The sequence below is a fragment of the Odocoileus virginianus genome, chromosome 14 (assembly GCF_023699985.2).
Source record: "Odocoileus virginianus isolate 20LAN1187 ecotype Illinois chromosome 14, Ovbor_1.2, whole genome shotgun sequence".
Classification (NCBI taxonomy): Eukaryota; Metazoa; Chordata; class Mammalia; order Artiodactyla; family Cervidae; genus Odocoileus; species Odocoileus virginianus.
This window is the reverse complement of record NC_069687.1, coordinates 35,264,466-35,280,524: the sequence shown is the minus strand read 5'-3', so window position 1 is coordinate 35,280,524 and position 16,059 is coordinate 35,264,466. Positions and strand designations below refer to the sequence as shown.

Sequence of the window (16,059 nt, the reverse complement as noted above, 5' to 3'; positions counted from 1 at the left end):
ATTTTACAATTGAACTGACAGTTTTATTTGATTGGGTTCTCTAAGCAATTCGGTCTAACCTGGTTACAGAGCTTATGAGTCTGGTTCTGTGAAGGAGGCATAAGCAGACCCACCCAGCTAGCTGTGACTCCTGGTAAAAGAATTTCTGCAGGAATGCAGTGGTGTGTGTGTGTGTACTTGTGCTCTGCACCTGTAGGTTTTTATGTGGTAGTTATAAATAGGTACATAGATGCTGTTTTAGTCATGGACATGTTACGTAAACTTAACAAACATAAAGCTGGATACCTAATTGTCATTAAATGATATTCTCTCCGGGCTTCCCTGATAGCTCAACTGGTAAAGAATCCGGCTGCAATGCAGGAGACCCTGGTTTGATCCTTGGGTCAGGAAGATCCCCTGGAGAAGGGATAGGCTACCCTATTCAGTATTCTTGGGCTTTCCTGGTAGCTCAGACAGTAAAGAATCTTCCTGCAATGCAGGAGACCTGGGTTTGATCTCTGGGTCAGGAAGGTCCCCCGAAAGAAGGGAATGGCAACTCACTCCAGTATTCTTGCCTGGAGAATCCCAAGGACAGAGGTGCCTGACAGGCGACAGACCCCAGATGTCTGGGATCACAAAGAGTTGGACATGACTGAGTGATTAAGCACAGCACAATGTTCTTCCCATGACCACACCTTGTAGAAGCCTAATATAGCTCAGCTTCAGAAAGAAATAGTTACCAGATTATGTCTCTAAGTGACTCATCACTTTTTGCTCACTTTTGAGGATAAAGTTTATAGAAGTTTCTTTAAGTGAGGGCAATTTGCTAATCTTATGGTAATTAAGAAAAATACAATTGATTGGCAGGCTCAAACTTTTGCATCTCAAATATGTTTGTAGATGGTATAGCATATAACATTGACTCAGTCTTGTGTTTTACCTAAACTGTTAGAAGCAGAAGAGAAGAGAGTTGCATGACTGGGAAATATTTGCTATGAGTCATTTGCAGTAATGGTAATGATACAGATGTGCTCTTCTATGTGATAATATTGGTGATGGGGTAGAGTGTGCATATTCTCTCCTGTGTCCCCAATTCCATTGCATAGTGTGGAATTTCCTAAACTGACATGATTTTAAGTATCATTTGGGGTATTTATTGGGCGTCCCTGGTGGCTCAGATGGTAAAGAATCCACCTGCAATGTGGGAGACCTGGATTTGATCCCTGGGTTGGGAAGATCCCCTGGAGGAGGGCATGGCAACCCACTCCAGTATTCTTGCCTGGAGAATCCCTTGGACAGAGGAGCTTGGTGGGCTACAGTCCATGGGGTCGCAAAGAGTCAGACACGACTGAGTAAGTAAGCACAGCACAGAGGTATTTATCACACCTTTGGGCCTCCCCGCAGAAAACAGAACTGGAATTTCCAGTAGTAGGATCTGGGGATGTGTGGTTTTTATTTTATTTTATTTTTTATTAAGAATCCCAGATTATTCTTCTGATTGTTCAGGGAATTTTTACCTTGATGGGTATTGTAAGAATCTCCTTGGCTCTCTTTAATTACAGTCAGAATTTTCATATTTTAATTTTTTTTACCTTATTTATTTTTTCTGCTTTTAAAGTTTCATGGAGAAATAATTGATATATATCATGTAGTATTTTCAAATACATCTATCTTAGTTTGGTCTGTAAGGTCAGTAGGGCAAGAATTGCTTCCTTTGTTTTATAGATATGGTGCTATCAGCTAAGCTAACAATTCTTAAAGTTTTGTTTGATAACAGTAGCAGTTAAAGATTTTGAGGTGGGAATTCCCTGGTGGTCCAGTGGTTAGGACTCTGCACTTCCATTGCAGGGTCATGAGTTCGATTCCTTGTAGAGGACTAAGATCCTGCATGCTGCAATGCAGCCAAAAACAAAGAGAACAATAGCAAAAAAAAATTTGGGGAGTGATGAGGGCTGGTTAACTGCTTCTCAGAAAGGACAAGTCCCAAATATAATGAAAGTGATGATAGTCTGTGATAAATATGGACACTTGCTAGACATTTGTTAGAAAATTAGGCACAAAATGAGTCTTAAAGTCTGATAAAACTCCAGAACTACTATCTATGACTATCTTTGGAGGCTCTGTAACCACACTTCATAAGAAAGAAATACTTGAGGCACTTTTAGCAGCATTCAGATGTTGGATTTTGTGCCCTCCTAAGCTATTGGTGCTGTTACTTGGAACTTGGGGTAAAGGCCCCAGTGGATTCTTACATACTATTAAGGCAAAGATAGAGAGTATCTATAAAATATTTTAGCCAATCCACATGTCTTAAATGCTGTTGATTTCACCAGTGAGGTTTTTCAGTTCTAGTATTGTTTTTGCTAATTTTCAAGTCACTAGAAACGTCTTTTGTAATTTTCAAAATATGCTGCTTCTTTGCCTAGACCACTTTTATGCTATGCTACTGGTAAGTCCTATTTATTCCTTAAAGTGTCAGTTCAATACCATCTCTTTTTTGAAGTATTTTCAGGTCCTACAGGACTTTGCTTCTCACAGTCTGTTCCATGGACCAGCATCATCAGTGTTACTTGGGAGCTTGTTGGAAATGCAGATTCTACGTCCCACTCTCAAGACTTACGGTGCCCCTCATTTGTGTCCTAATATAGCATAATACTGATCATGGCTCTATTAAAGTGCTTACCACATTGAATTGCATAGTTAATTTTTGCCCATTCTTCCAGTTCAGTCATCAACTATTACTCATTTCTGCACTCCTAATCACCTGGCACTTCTTGAATGTTTAATTCATGTTGAGTGAGTGAATAAGCAGACTTACCCGTAGCAAAATTAGTTGTTCAGAGCTCCATGAAGAATTTTTTAGATTTCATTTGACATTTCTTCTAACACACTCAAAGTCAGAATGGATAGAAGACCAGCTTTCTAGGGTTATAGTTGGGAAAGAAGTAGATGTTGGACATAGGAGCCAGGTGGGTTTCTATCCCAACCTACCCAAGAGATGAGAGACATTTCTAGCTGTAAAAATGGCTAACTATAACATAGATTTTTCATTGGGACTTCTGTCTCAACTATATAGTTCTGCTAAAACCCATATCCCACCTTTATTTTTAGACTCACTGAGATAAATGGTTGAATCAATGTTTGGTGTTCTGATTGGGGCAGGAAGGCATTGAGAGATAGTAGGCAGCAAGCACATATCCTGAATTTAAAATCATTTTTAAGTGGATGGAAGGATTCACAAAATCTAACCTGAAGTTTATATTAGGAAATTAGTGTAAGGCAGGGAAGAGTGGTAATAGAGGTCTTATAAAAATAAGGACTGGTCTAAATCCAGGGCTCTGGGCACTTAACACCTGGGCAGTACTTGTTTTACATCTTTCTCTCTCAACCACATCTCTTTTGGGGTTAACTAAAGGCCTAACCCCTAGTGGCTCAGAGGTTAAAACCTCTGCCTGCAATGCCAGAGACCTGGGTTCGATCCCTGGGTTGGGAAGATCCCCTGGAGAAGGAACTGGCAACCCACTCCAGTACTCTTGCCTGGAGAATCCCATGGATGGAGGAGCCTGGTGGGCTATGGTCCATGGGGTCACAAAGAGTTGGATACGACTGAGCGACTTCACTTTCACTTTCACTTTCAAAGGCCTAATACTTTGGCCACCTGATGGAAAGAACTGACTCATTGGAAAAGACCCTGATGCTGGGCAAGATTGAATGCAGGAGGAGAAGAGGACGACAGAGAATGAGATGGTTGGATGGCATCACCGACTTGATGGACATGAATTTGAGCAAGCTTTGGGAGTTGGTGATAGACAGGGAAGCCTGGCGTGCTACAGTCCATGGGGTTGCAAAGAGTTGGACACGACTGAGTGACTAAACTTAACATGGCCACAGAGATGGAGAAAGAAGGATATGAACTGTGGGTGTTTAATGGGTAAAATTTCTATTGGCCCTGAACAGTCATAAAATGTAAAGTCTGAGGGAGAAAAAAAAGAGTCAAAAATGACTACCAGACTTCTTAGCTGAATAACTTAGTAGGCAATCAATGCCATCTATGGAGATGGATATCTTCTTCATCTTTCATTTGGTTTCACTTATGCTTCTTTGCTTTTGATTTTGGTGAGTTAGAAGGTGGTGAGAGTAAACTGATTGATTTCATGTCAACTATGGCAAGGCCTAAACAGCTTACTGTTTCCAGTGCTTTTGTTTCTATCCAAGTATCTGTGGTTTTAAAGGACAAAAAGGGACCCAAAGCACTCAGGGGACAGATGTCCAGATTCCCACATAACACTACCAATAGGGGCCGACCCTTCAAACAAGGCATTTGCTCTTCATGACACCCCATGTTCTACCCCAGTTTCAATTTGTTTATCACCTGCTGGCTTCCCTAGGCAATCTATTGTCAATCTCCTGCCTTAGGCCAAAGGCCTTGACTAGCTTTAAAACTCCTTCCCTACTCAAAATATTATCCCCCACCACCAAACCAGAGTTGTAATAACTGCTCTTAAGGACCAACCAAAGTACATAGAGAAAACTACTTTCTTCAGAATCATAGGTCAGACATTATTCTACCTCATTGCACTGGATTCTGGGGAGGTACCAAAACTGTTCTGCACTGCTATGGTAGCACTAATCCCAAGCCCTCTCTCCACAGTTAGCCACTATTAGGCCTTTGCATGCTAAGTTGCATAAGTTGTGTCCGACTCTGTGTGACCCTATAGACTGTAGCATGCCAGGCTCCTCTGTCCATGGGATTCTCCAGGCAAGAATACTGGAGTGGGTTGCTATGCCCTTCTACAGAGAATCTTCCTGACCCAGGGATCAAACTTGCATCTCTTAGGTTTCCTGCATTGGCAGACAGATTCTTTACCAAGAGCACCACCTGGGAAGCCCCATGAGGCCTTTCAGTTCAGTTCAGTCACTCAGCTGTGACCGCAGCACACCAGCCTTCCCTGTCCATCACCAACTCCTGGAACTTGCTCATACTCATGTCCATCGAGTTGGTGATGCCATCCAACCATCTCATCCTCTGTCATCCTCTCCTCCTTTAGGTCCTATTATATTTTGCCTGGATTATTTCAAAGGTTTCCCTTTGGGTCTTTCTAACTGATTTCATGAGGAAACAACACAAACACACTATATAGGTTTTCTTCCAGGATTAGGTTGGTGGCTAGGGCCTGTGTCTGAATACACAGGTAAGGCTGACCCTAACCCTTTTCACCTGGGATGGACGAGGCAAGAGACTAGAATGTTTTAGGCAGTGGGTGGATCTGCTGGAGTAATTCCCAATACCATAATTAAAACAAAGAAGGACACACATCAGAGCTGGCTGGGAAGTCTCTTCTTCTTCTAATTTCCATAGGTTAGCATTGACAGTATATCCATATAATTAGGAAAGTAAGATCACAAACTAGTCAAGTTTAGAAAAATTGTACAATAATGTGATGAAATGGATCAGGTGATGGTTGTTTTGCACCATGTGTATCACCAGCCCCAGTAGGCTATTAGAAAGTTAAATGTCCATTTGTTAGGTGGCTTTCAGATCCGTAGATCAAATAACTGATTTTAGGTAAAACATGAGGCTGGAGAGAAAGTGATCTCCTCAAGATTAGGCCTCCTCTGGCTTGGAAAGTTAACCTGGAAAGTACCTCCTGGAAGTTTACATCTTCCAGCTCTGATTTAGAGTCATCCCAGCAGGACCATAGTCACAGACACTAATTTTCCTAATGCTAATTTGAAGGGAAATGAATGATCACAAACAGTAACTGGAATCTATCAAAGATTTAAAAAAAAGGACTCGGTTGGGAAATGTCCTCTAACTTGTCTTTAGCCAGAAGGCACTATAGTTAGACTGCTAGCTTACTATCTATGAGATCTCAGAGAAGCTACTTATTCATCATAGCCCTTAATCCCCTTATCTGTACAATGGGAAAGTAATATCACCTACCCCAAATCTTGTGGCAAAAATTAATAAGGACATACATAAATACCTTAGCAAAATCGTTAGCATACTTCATTATACTCATTCCTCAGTGAAAGTTTATCTCTGCCTCTCTGGTGCCTCAGATGGTAGAGATCTGCCTGCAGTGCAGGAGACCTGGGTTCAGGTCCTGGCTCTGGAAGTTACACTGGAGACAGGAATGGTTACCCACTCCAGTATTCTTGCCTGGAGAATTCCATGGACAGAGGAGTAAGTTTTTGAGTACCTGGGGCATGGCTCAGATGGTCAAGACCCTGTGTGCAATATGGGAGACCTGGGTTCAATCCCTGGGTTGGGAAGATCCCTTGGAGAAGGAAATGGCAACTCATTCCAGTATTCTTGCCTGTAGAATCCCATGGACAGAGGAGCCCAGTCCATGGGATCGCAAAGAGTCAGACATGACTGAGTGACTAACCCTTTCACCTTTCACTCACCTGTATTGATATAGAATTATTTTTTAAACATACAGTCATTCCTTGATATTCACAGGGGATTGGTTTCCAATACCAAATGCTGAAATTTGCAGATGCTCAAAGTTTTTTTCTTTCTTTTTCTTTTAACAAAATGGTTAAAAGATTTTGTATCACTCACCTCTTTTAGCTGGAAAATTTCCCTGCCACAGGTAACCCATGTCACCAGTTTCTTGAATATTTTACTAGAGAAAATTGATGCATCTGCCAGCAAAAGCAAAAAGGCATTTCTCCCCTAATTGCTTTAGAAAGTGTTTTTAAATCTAGATTTTCCATCTGTACTGATGCAAAGAATTATTATTGTTTTTATAAGGACCTGAGGTCCTTGCCCCTTTGACACATATATATTTATTGTAGTTTTTCTAAGATCTTACCTAAAATTTATCTTACATCTAGGCTGCAGCACTGTGAGACATATTTTATGGCTCTAGTATTTGTGCCAAACATTACCTTGTTTTATATTGAATTTCTATGGCAGTTCAATATGGTTAAGCCCAGATGACAAAGAACTTTCTGTGTTTAATTAAATTGACTGGTACATGTGCACCCTGATGCAAATATATTTCCCTTACAAAGAATATTCTGCCCTTTGCAAGACATAGGAAGTCTGAAATTAGCTCTGGTTTTCTAATGAGTTTCAAAAACTGGTCCCTGAAATAAGGCAGCAAAATACCATGGTGGAATTGGGTTCTGAAAGAATATTTTTAAGGAACATCCTTCTTCTTTATTCACTCTTTCTAGACTGTGTGTAATTTTTCCAAACTATAAAGAGTTATCGACTATTGAGAAGTTAATGGCAAACTCTAACCAGGACAGCTTCCAAAAAGGTCTTAGGAGAGTGGGAAAGCCTAGTTGTTCCGTTGAGTCATACACCCCTCACAGGGCCACAGTCACCCTGCTGGCAGGCTTTGCTATAGAAATGGGAAACTGGATAGGTGCCCTACCTAGACTCCATCGCCAGCTGGTGCAGTTCCTGCCCCAGAGCCCGGGTACGTTAAGTGCTGCGGTTTGCTGCTGCTTGCTTCTCTGAAGTGCTCTGAGTCAAAGAGGAACCATGTCATAGGAGGTTATAGCCCCAGCCCTAAGGAGCAGTCCTCAGCGAGTGAGGAACTGACAGAGGGATTCTTTTTTTAAAATTATTGTAATTAGAGGATAATTACTTTACAGTATTGTGGTGTTTCTTCCCCATACATCAACATGAGTTGACCGTAGGTATATATATGTCCTGGAGAAGGCATTGGCAACCCGCTCCAGTACTCTTGCCTGGAAAATCCCACGGATGGAGGGGCCTGGTGGGCTGCAAAGTCCATGGGGTCACAAAGAGTCGGACACGACTGAGCGACCTCACTTTCACTTTTCACTTTCATGCATTGGAGAAGGAAATGGCAACCCACTCCAGTGTTCTTGCCTGGAGAATCCCAGGGACGGAGGAGCCTGGTGGGCTGCTGTCTGTAGGGTCGCACAGAGTTGGACACTACTGAAGGGACTTAGCAGCAGCATATATATGTCCCCCCACCCCATGCTGAACCCCCTTCCTCCCTCCCTCCCTACCCTATCTGTCTAGGTTGTCACAGAGTACCAGCTCTGGGTGCCCTGCTTCATGCCTCAAACTTGCACTGGTCATCTATCTTACATATGGTAAAGTATGTGTTTCTGTGCTGTTCTCTCAAATCATTCCACCCTCGCTTTCTCCCACTGAGTCCAAGTCTGTTCCTTATGTCTGTGTCTCCTTTTCTGCCCTGCATGTAGGATTGTCAGTACCATCCTTCTAGATTCCACATATATGCATTAATAGACAATATTTGTCTTTCTCTTTCTGACTTACTTCACTCTGTATAATAGGCTCTAGGTTCATCCACCTCATTAGAACTGACTCAAATAAAAGGGACTTTTTATAGCTGAGTAATATTCCACTATGTGTGTGTATCACAACTTCCTTATCCATTCATCTGCTGATGGACATCTAGGTTGCTTCCATGTCCTAGCTATTGTAAATAGTGCTGCAATGAACTTTGGGGTACATGTGACACAGGGTTTCTTAAACCCAGTCCCCTTACCCGAAGGTGAAATAACTTTGAACCACTCAGGCTCCAGCCCTTGCTGTGGGATCAGGCTGAAGCTAGACTCAAGCTGAGGCTTCATCACTGTTTAAATATGGAGAGTAACTACGAGAGGGTGAAGGTGGGGGAGAAGGGAGCAGATACTAGAGATCTCACTTAGAATAGGGTGGTTCTGCAACCGACATGGCAAAGATCTACTGAGAACAAGAGAAAGGAAGCCTCCTTGCCCAGTCTGCTTCAACGCCAATCTTCCTGATTCTTTGGCAGTGAACAAGTTCTCAAGTTGATCCTAGCAACGCCCACTGCATCAGTCATAGTGGATACTGTCCACGGAATTGCTGAAATTGTTCTTTACACCATAAGACTCTTGATGATTTTCCTGTACACATATGACTCAAGGTTAGTGATGAAACTAAAACACTGTTTTTTCCTCTTCCTTTCACTTTTGTCTAAAATTCAGTAAGAAGACTTGAAAGAAGGAGTCACCAGCAGCCATAGGAAGACAGGGGTACCTGTTTTCTCCCTGTTCTTTCTCTTAAGGTCCTCACTTCCCGTTCACAAGCAGACTAGCCCGTGTGCTCTAGTCCAGTGCTATTTATATGCTCTGTTTTTTAAAGCCATAGCCTCTGGAACCATGGGAAGGAAGCTCTAAGCAACTTGATCAAATACACATAATTTGGCATAGCTTTAGAAACAGCCTGTTTCTTGACTCCCCACATGTGCCCTCAACTTTGGACCCTGAAAGAGGTGGGCAAATATTTTTAGCATTTAATAAAACCTAAATAGAAAAAAGGACATTCAATATGGGATTCATTTATCAGTTGAAAAGGAATCAAAGTCATAAGATCATCTCCAATTCAAACGTCGAGAAATGCTGGGTATAATACAACAGTCATTCTTTAAAATGCATGGCTGAACTTATAAGAAGATAGACTCTGAAGAAATTATTAGAAAAATATCCATATAAGACAAATAGTACTGTGCCTCCTCTAGTCTCTCCTGAAGGACAAGTTAAGAAATGTGGAGGAAAGAAAAGATCTAACATACATACGTCAGGAAAGTATAAGAGGTGATGGAAGAGATGGAATATGTGATAGTCAGGCTTGATTGTAATAAGTATATGTAATTAAAAGGAACATACCTATGATAAGTACAAAGAAACATTGAAAATCAAAGAATGCAATATATATACATATATATTTCAGACAAGTGTTAAAAAAAGTATCAGTTAAAATCTATAATATTTTTAGAGAAAATAAACTTTAAGGCAAAAGCATTATTAAGGGTTAAAGTGATTACTTCATAATGATGAAATATATATTTCAACAAAAAATATAACAATATTAAACCTGTAGGCATCCAATGACATAAAATTAAAATATATAAAACAAAAATCAACAAAATTGCAAGGAAAAATTGACAAGATCTTCAGAAATGTCTCAGAGATCTTTTGTAATGCAATTTAGAGAGCATGTGAAGACTGGAACATCTGATTTTTATAAATAATAAGACTTAGATATAGAAAGAGATAAAGAAAATATGAGGGAGGAAAATTTATAGATCAGTCTCATTCATGAATAGAGATTTAAAAATCCTGAATAAAGTATTCATAAATCAAAATAGAAATGTGTATGTTATACTTTATGTGCATGTGCATGTGTATGTGTATGCCTGGAGAATTCCATGGACAGAGGAGCCTGTCAGTCTACAATCTATGGGGTCCCCAAGAGTCGGACATGACTGAGTGACTAACATTTTTCACATATAGGTATGTTAATATACACATATACATACTCAACCATCCAGGTAAGAATAGTAGAGTGGGTTGCCATACCCTCCTCCAGGGGATCTTCCCAACCCAGGGATTAAAACTGGTGGAGGGCGTGGCAACCCATTCCAGTATTCTTGCTGGAGAATCCCCATGGACAGAGGAGCCTGGTGGACTATAGTCCATGGGGTCACAAAGAGTTGGACATGACTGAGTGACTAAGTATAGCACTCATAAACATATAATTATATATAAATATGAAATAATAAATAAATACTTAAATGCCTGTTGACCAAGTTAGATTTATCCACAAATTCTAAAACAATTTGTTAATGTATTTAGCACAAGAGTAGATCAAAGGGAAAAAAGCTTATGATCATTTCAATAGATGCAGGAGAAAAAAGTGTTACCTTTCAATAACCATTTGTGAGAAAAGAAAACTCATAGAAGACTAAGAAGAGAAGAAAACTTCTTTATCCATTAAAGATAACCTTTTAAAAATCTACTACAAAAATTATTGACTTCCCCAATGGCTCAGCAGGTAAAGAATCTTCCTGCAGTGCAAGCTATACAGCTGCAGGTTCCATCCCTGGTTGGGACGATCCCCTGTAAAAGGAAATTGCAACCCACTCCAGTATTCTTGCCTGGGAAATCCTATAAACAGAGGAACCTGGCAGGCTACAGTCCAAAGGGTCACAAAGAGTTAGACATGACTGAGCACATAAGCACACATAAACTATATTATTTCTGATGACACATCAGAAGCATTCCCCTGAAAATTAGGAGTAATATAATAGTGTTTGCCAATAATGTATGATTTCATCTATATATCACAGGTCTTAGCCTGTGTCCAAGGAAGGAAAAGAAAGAACATTCGTAAGGACTGAAAAGAAATAAAACAATAATTTTTATAACATACAGTTGTCCACATGAAAAATTCAAGAGTATTTTTAAAAATATAATTGCTGGATTTGTACAAGAAAATCATTTCCAGGACTAGACACTAACCGTGTGCACTTATGAAATAACTGGCTGGAGTTGATCATTATTCACTCCCTGGAGCTGTAGCAAAGCAGTCCTTACTACAGATCAAAGGGACTCATTACTATCTGAACACAAAAGCAGGTTCTGTTAATGGGAAATGGGCTAGACATTGTGTTGGGCAGGCAAGAGTGTCTGCTACACTTTTCAAAAATTATCTGTGTAGATAATCTAGTTTTATGTATTCTTTGTGTGCTTGAAAAGATGCTCAATCTCTAGTTGTTGGTTGCAGATATTCTGTGCACTCAGAAAATGAGTCATATATGTCCATTCTACCAAATTTCTAAATTTTGATGTTCAATCTCGTGCAGTGTCAACTCTGGAGTACTTGATCTAGTCAGTTTCTAAGAGTTAAAATATCTAATGCTAAAACATACCGATAGGTTTGTGGTTTGTCAGTTAAGTTTGCATTTACTATGTACTGTGTTTACTGAAATACCTGGATGTATTCCTACCATTTTTTTCCCCCTTTATGATATGTCCTTTTTTGTTGTTGTTGCTTTATCCCATTTTACTTTCTTGTTTCTGTTTTATCCTTCACATTTTGGGAAGTTGCACAGTTTACTACTTCAGTCATTCTGTTAAATTTTTAGTATATATACTTAACCAAAGTTTGAGGTTAAATAAGTGTCTTTATCTTTGTCCAAAATAATACAAAGATTTTAGAATGATCACATTCCAATGCAGAAGATGAGGGTTGGATCCCTGGGTCAGGAAGATCCCCTGGAGAAGGTAATGGCAACATACTCCAGTATTCTTGCCTGGGAGATACCATGAACAGAGGAGCCTGGAAGGCTACAGTCCATGGGGTCACAAAGAGTCAGACACAACTCAGTGGCTAAACAACAAATAAATCTCTGTCTTCTCACTGGACTTCCCAGGTGGCTCAGTCGGTAAAGAATCCACCTGCAATGCAGGAGACCTGGGTTTGATCACTGAGTCAGGAGGATCTCTTGGAGGAGGAAATGGCAGCCCAATCCAGCATTCTTTCTGGGATAATCACATGGACAGAGGAGCCTGGCAGGCTATAGTCCATGGGGTCGCAAAGAGTTAGAAACTACTGACCAACAGAGCACACAGTATCTACTCTCCTATAGTCTATGTTATACTTATATAGTATTTTATTTCCAACTCATTTTTTAAACCCTCTTATTTCAAATTAATAATTTTTACCATCAGCTTTTATTAAGACTTACTAATTTTATTTTTCAAATTATAATTTTATTTCCTCACTGTTGCTTCTTGTAGATTATTTCTTTATTAGAGGTTCAATTTCCTTTTTGCAGAAGTGTTCTTCCACTAATACTTTTAGCAGGAGTCTGAAAAGAGAGCTTCTTTTCTCCCTTGAACCAAAAGTTTACTTTTCAACTTTTGAATGATTGTTTAGTTGGAAGTACAGCTTGAGACTGACAGTTATTTTTCTCTTGGCACACTTTACTAGTTGTCTCTTTGACTTCTTGTTGATGTGAAATCCCTTGTACATCTAATTTTTGTGTCCTTTTTTGTTGTCTTTGAGATTTCCTTTACTGCAGTTTCTTTTAGTATTTGATATTTTGCACCTATTTATTTATACTTATATTATTAGTCCTGTTTCTATATAAGAAAATTTATCAGCCATGATCTCTTCGAATATTTTAACTTCACCATTATCTATATGCTCTCCTTGAAAAACTGGAGTTTTTCTTCTCTTGTTCTGCTTCTTAATCTTTCATGTTTCACATCTTGTTATCTTCTTCTGATACATATTTGACAATTTTCTTACATGTATTTTCTAGTTTGCTCTTTCTGTGTTAAGCTGGAAGTCTGCTATTTTACCTGTCCTAAGTTAAACTTTTCTGTGTGTGCACACATGTGTGTATGTGATATGCATTATTCACACAGAAAGCTTTGCCAACCATGTATAGCAATAACATAAAATACATGTACTCTTCACCCAGGTAACAAAATCGAATATTACTAATACCTTAAACTCCTGTGTGCCTCTCTCCAATAATCTACCAACCACCAGGTACCATTGTTCTGAATTTTTGTTAGCTGTTTATATTAGTGATCCATATAGTCAAAGGCTTTGGCATAGTCAATAAAGAAGAAATAGATATTTTTCTGGAGCTCTCTTGCTTTCTCGATGATCCAGCGGATGTTGGCAATTTGATCTCTGGTTCCTCTGCCTTTTCTAAAACCAGCTTGAACATCTGGAAGTTCATGGTTCACGTATTGCTGAAGCCTGGCTTGGAGAATTTTGAGTATTACTTTACTAGCGTGTAGGATGAGTGAAATTGTGTGGTAGTTTGAGCATTCTTTGGCATTGCCTTTCTTTGGGATTGTAATGAAAACGGACCTTTTCCAGTCCTGTGGCCACTGCTGAGTTTTCCAAATTTGCTGGCATATTGCGTGCGGCACTTTCACAGCATCATCTTTCAGGATTTGAAATAGCTCAACTGGAATTCCATCACCTCCACTATGCTTTCTACGGCCCACTTGACTTCACATTCCAGGATGTCTGGTTCTAGGTGAGTGATCACACCATCATGATTATCTCGGTCATGAAGATCTTTTTTGTACAGTTCTTCTGTGTATTCTTCTGCTTCTGTTAGGTCCATACCATTTCTGTCCTTTATCAAGCCTATCTGTCATGAAATGTTCCGTTGGTATATCTGGAAGATATCTCTAGTCTTTCCCATTCTGTTGTTTTCCTCTATTTATTTGTATTGATCGCTGAGGAAGGCTTTCTTATCTCTCCTTGCTATTCTTTGGAACTCTGCATTCAGATGGCAATATATTTCCTTTTCTCCTTTGCTTTTCGCTTCTCTTCTTTTCACAGCTATTTGTTAGGCCTCCTCAGACAGCCATTTTGCTTTTTTGCATTTCTTTTCCATAGGGATAATCTTAATCTCTGTCTCCTATACAATGTCATGAACCTCCGTCCATAGTTCACCAGACACTCTGTCTATCAGATCTAGTTCCTTAAATCTATTTCTCACTTCTACTGTATAATCATAAGGGATTTGATTTAGGTCATACTTGAGTGGTCTAGTGGTTTTCCCTACTTTCTTCAATTTTAGTCTGAATTTGGCAATAAGGGGTTCATGATCTGAGCCACAGTCAGCTCCCAGTCTTGTTTTTGCTGACTGTATAGAGCTTCTCCATCTTTGGCTGAAAAGAATGTAATCAATCTGATTTCAGTGTTGACCATCTGGTGATGTCCATGTGTAGAGTCTTCTCTTGTGTTGTTGGAAGAGGGTGTTTGCTATGACCAGTGTGTTCTCTTGGCAGAACTCTATTAGCCTTTGCCCTGCTTCATTCTGTACTCCAAGGCCATATTTGCCTGTTACTCCAGGTGTTTCCTGACTTCCTACTTTTGCAGTCCAGTATAATGGAATAATGAAAAGGACATCTTTTTTTGGGTGTTAAGTGAAGAAAGCTGAGCACCAAAGAATTGATGCTTTTGAACTGTGGTGTTGGAGAAGCCTCTTGAGAGTCCCTTGGACTGCAAGGAGATTCAACCAGTCCATCCTAAAGGAGATCAGTCCTGGGTGTTCATTGGAAGGACTGATGTTGAATCTGAAACTCCAATATTTGGCCACCTGATGCGAAGAGTTGACTTATTGGAAAAGACCCTAATGCTGGGAGGGATTGGGGGCAGGAGGAGAAGGGGATGACAGAGGATGAGATGGCTGGATGGCATCACCGACTCGATGGACAAGGGTTTGGGTAGACTCCGGGAGTTGGTGATGGACAGGGATGGCGTGCTTCGATTCATGGGGTCGCAAAGAATCGGACACAAGTGAGCTGCTGAACTGAACTGATTTATATTAGTTCTGGAGAAGCAGAACCAATAGAGTGTATATGTATACATATATATAGAAGAACTGGCTTATGCTTATGTGATTATGGAGGAAGACAAGTTCAAAATCTGTAAAATAGGTGAGCAGACCAGAGACCCAAGGAGTAACCCATGTTGCAGTTCAAGTTTGTTGGCTCTCAGGATGGAGACCCAGGGAAGAGTTGCTGTTTAAGTGCAAAGTGAGTCTGCTAGCAGAATTCCTTCTTGCTCATCTCAGGTCAGTATTTTGTTTATTCAGGCTTTCAATGGGTTAAATGAGGCCTATTCACATTATAGAGGGTTTTCAAAGTCTACTGATTTACATGTTCATCTCGTCAACAAAAATATCCTCATGGAAACATTCAGAATAATGTTTGATTAAATATCTGGGCACTGTGGTCCAGCCAAGTTGACACATAAAACTAAGCATCACAGGTCTACCCCTTGTCAACTTGGCATCCATACACATCTCCTTAAACTATACTTAATCTCCAAATAAAGATGGTAACAGTTACACCTAACATGATAATGCTGTTCTGTACACAACTGAAAATGCATTAACACTTTCCTTGTAAGGGGACACAGGATTCCTATGTGATATTTACCCTTTTCCTTTACTTCTGTAAGTTAAAAATGATGATGTAAAGTTAATAACATTAAATGACATGTAAAGTCAATATATTTTTGTTACATGACTAAGAAATAAAAGACAGAGGAAAACTAACACACAAACATAGTCATAACAAAATAAGGATGATATACTTATTATAATATAGTCCTAATTTAATAACTGGTCATGTGGTCATAGTTGGTATTTAGTACTACCTTCTTTTACTACCCACTCCATATTCCTATTCCCCTCAGTAAACACCTCAACTGATCATAAATCTTAACTTGGTGGGATGATCTCAACTTCATTCCTGAAGGATCTTTCTGGATTG

General features: G+C 39.8%; 1 long non-coding RNA gene across 2 annotated transcripts in view; it reads left to right on the top strand.

The window, feature by feature from the left end:
- Positions 1-16,059, top strand: part of LOC139038182 (uncharacterized) — a 213,796-nt gene that overhangs the window by 86,786 nt on the left and 110,951 nt on the right. The window contains exon 3 of one of the 2 annotated variants that reach the window (XR_011491106.1): positions 2,483-2,671. The exons of the other annotated variant lie outside the window; for it this stretch is intronic. This is a non-coding gene — a long non-coding RNA (uncharacterized lncRNA). Of the gene's footprint in view, positions 1-2,482; positions 2,672-16,059 lie in introns of those variants that run through there. 2 annotated transcript variants of the gene reach the window in all.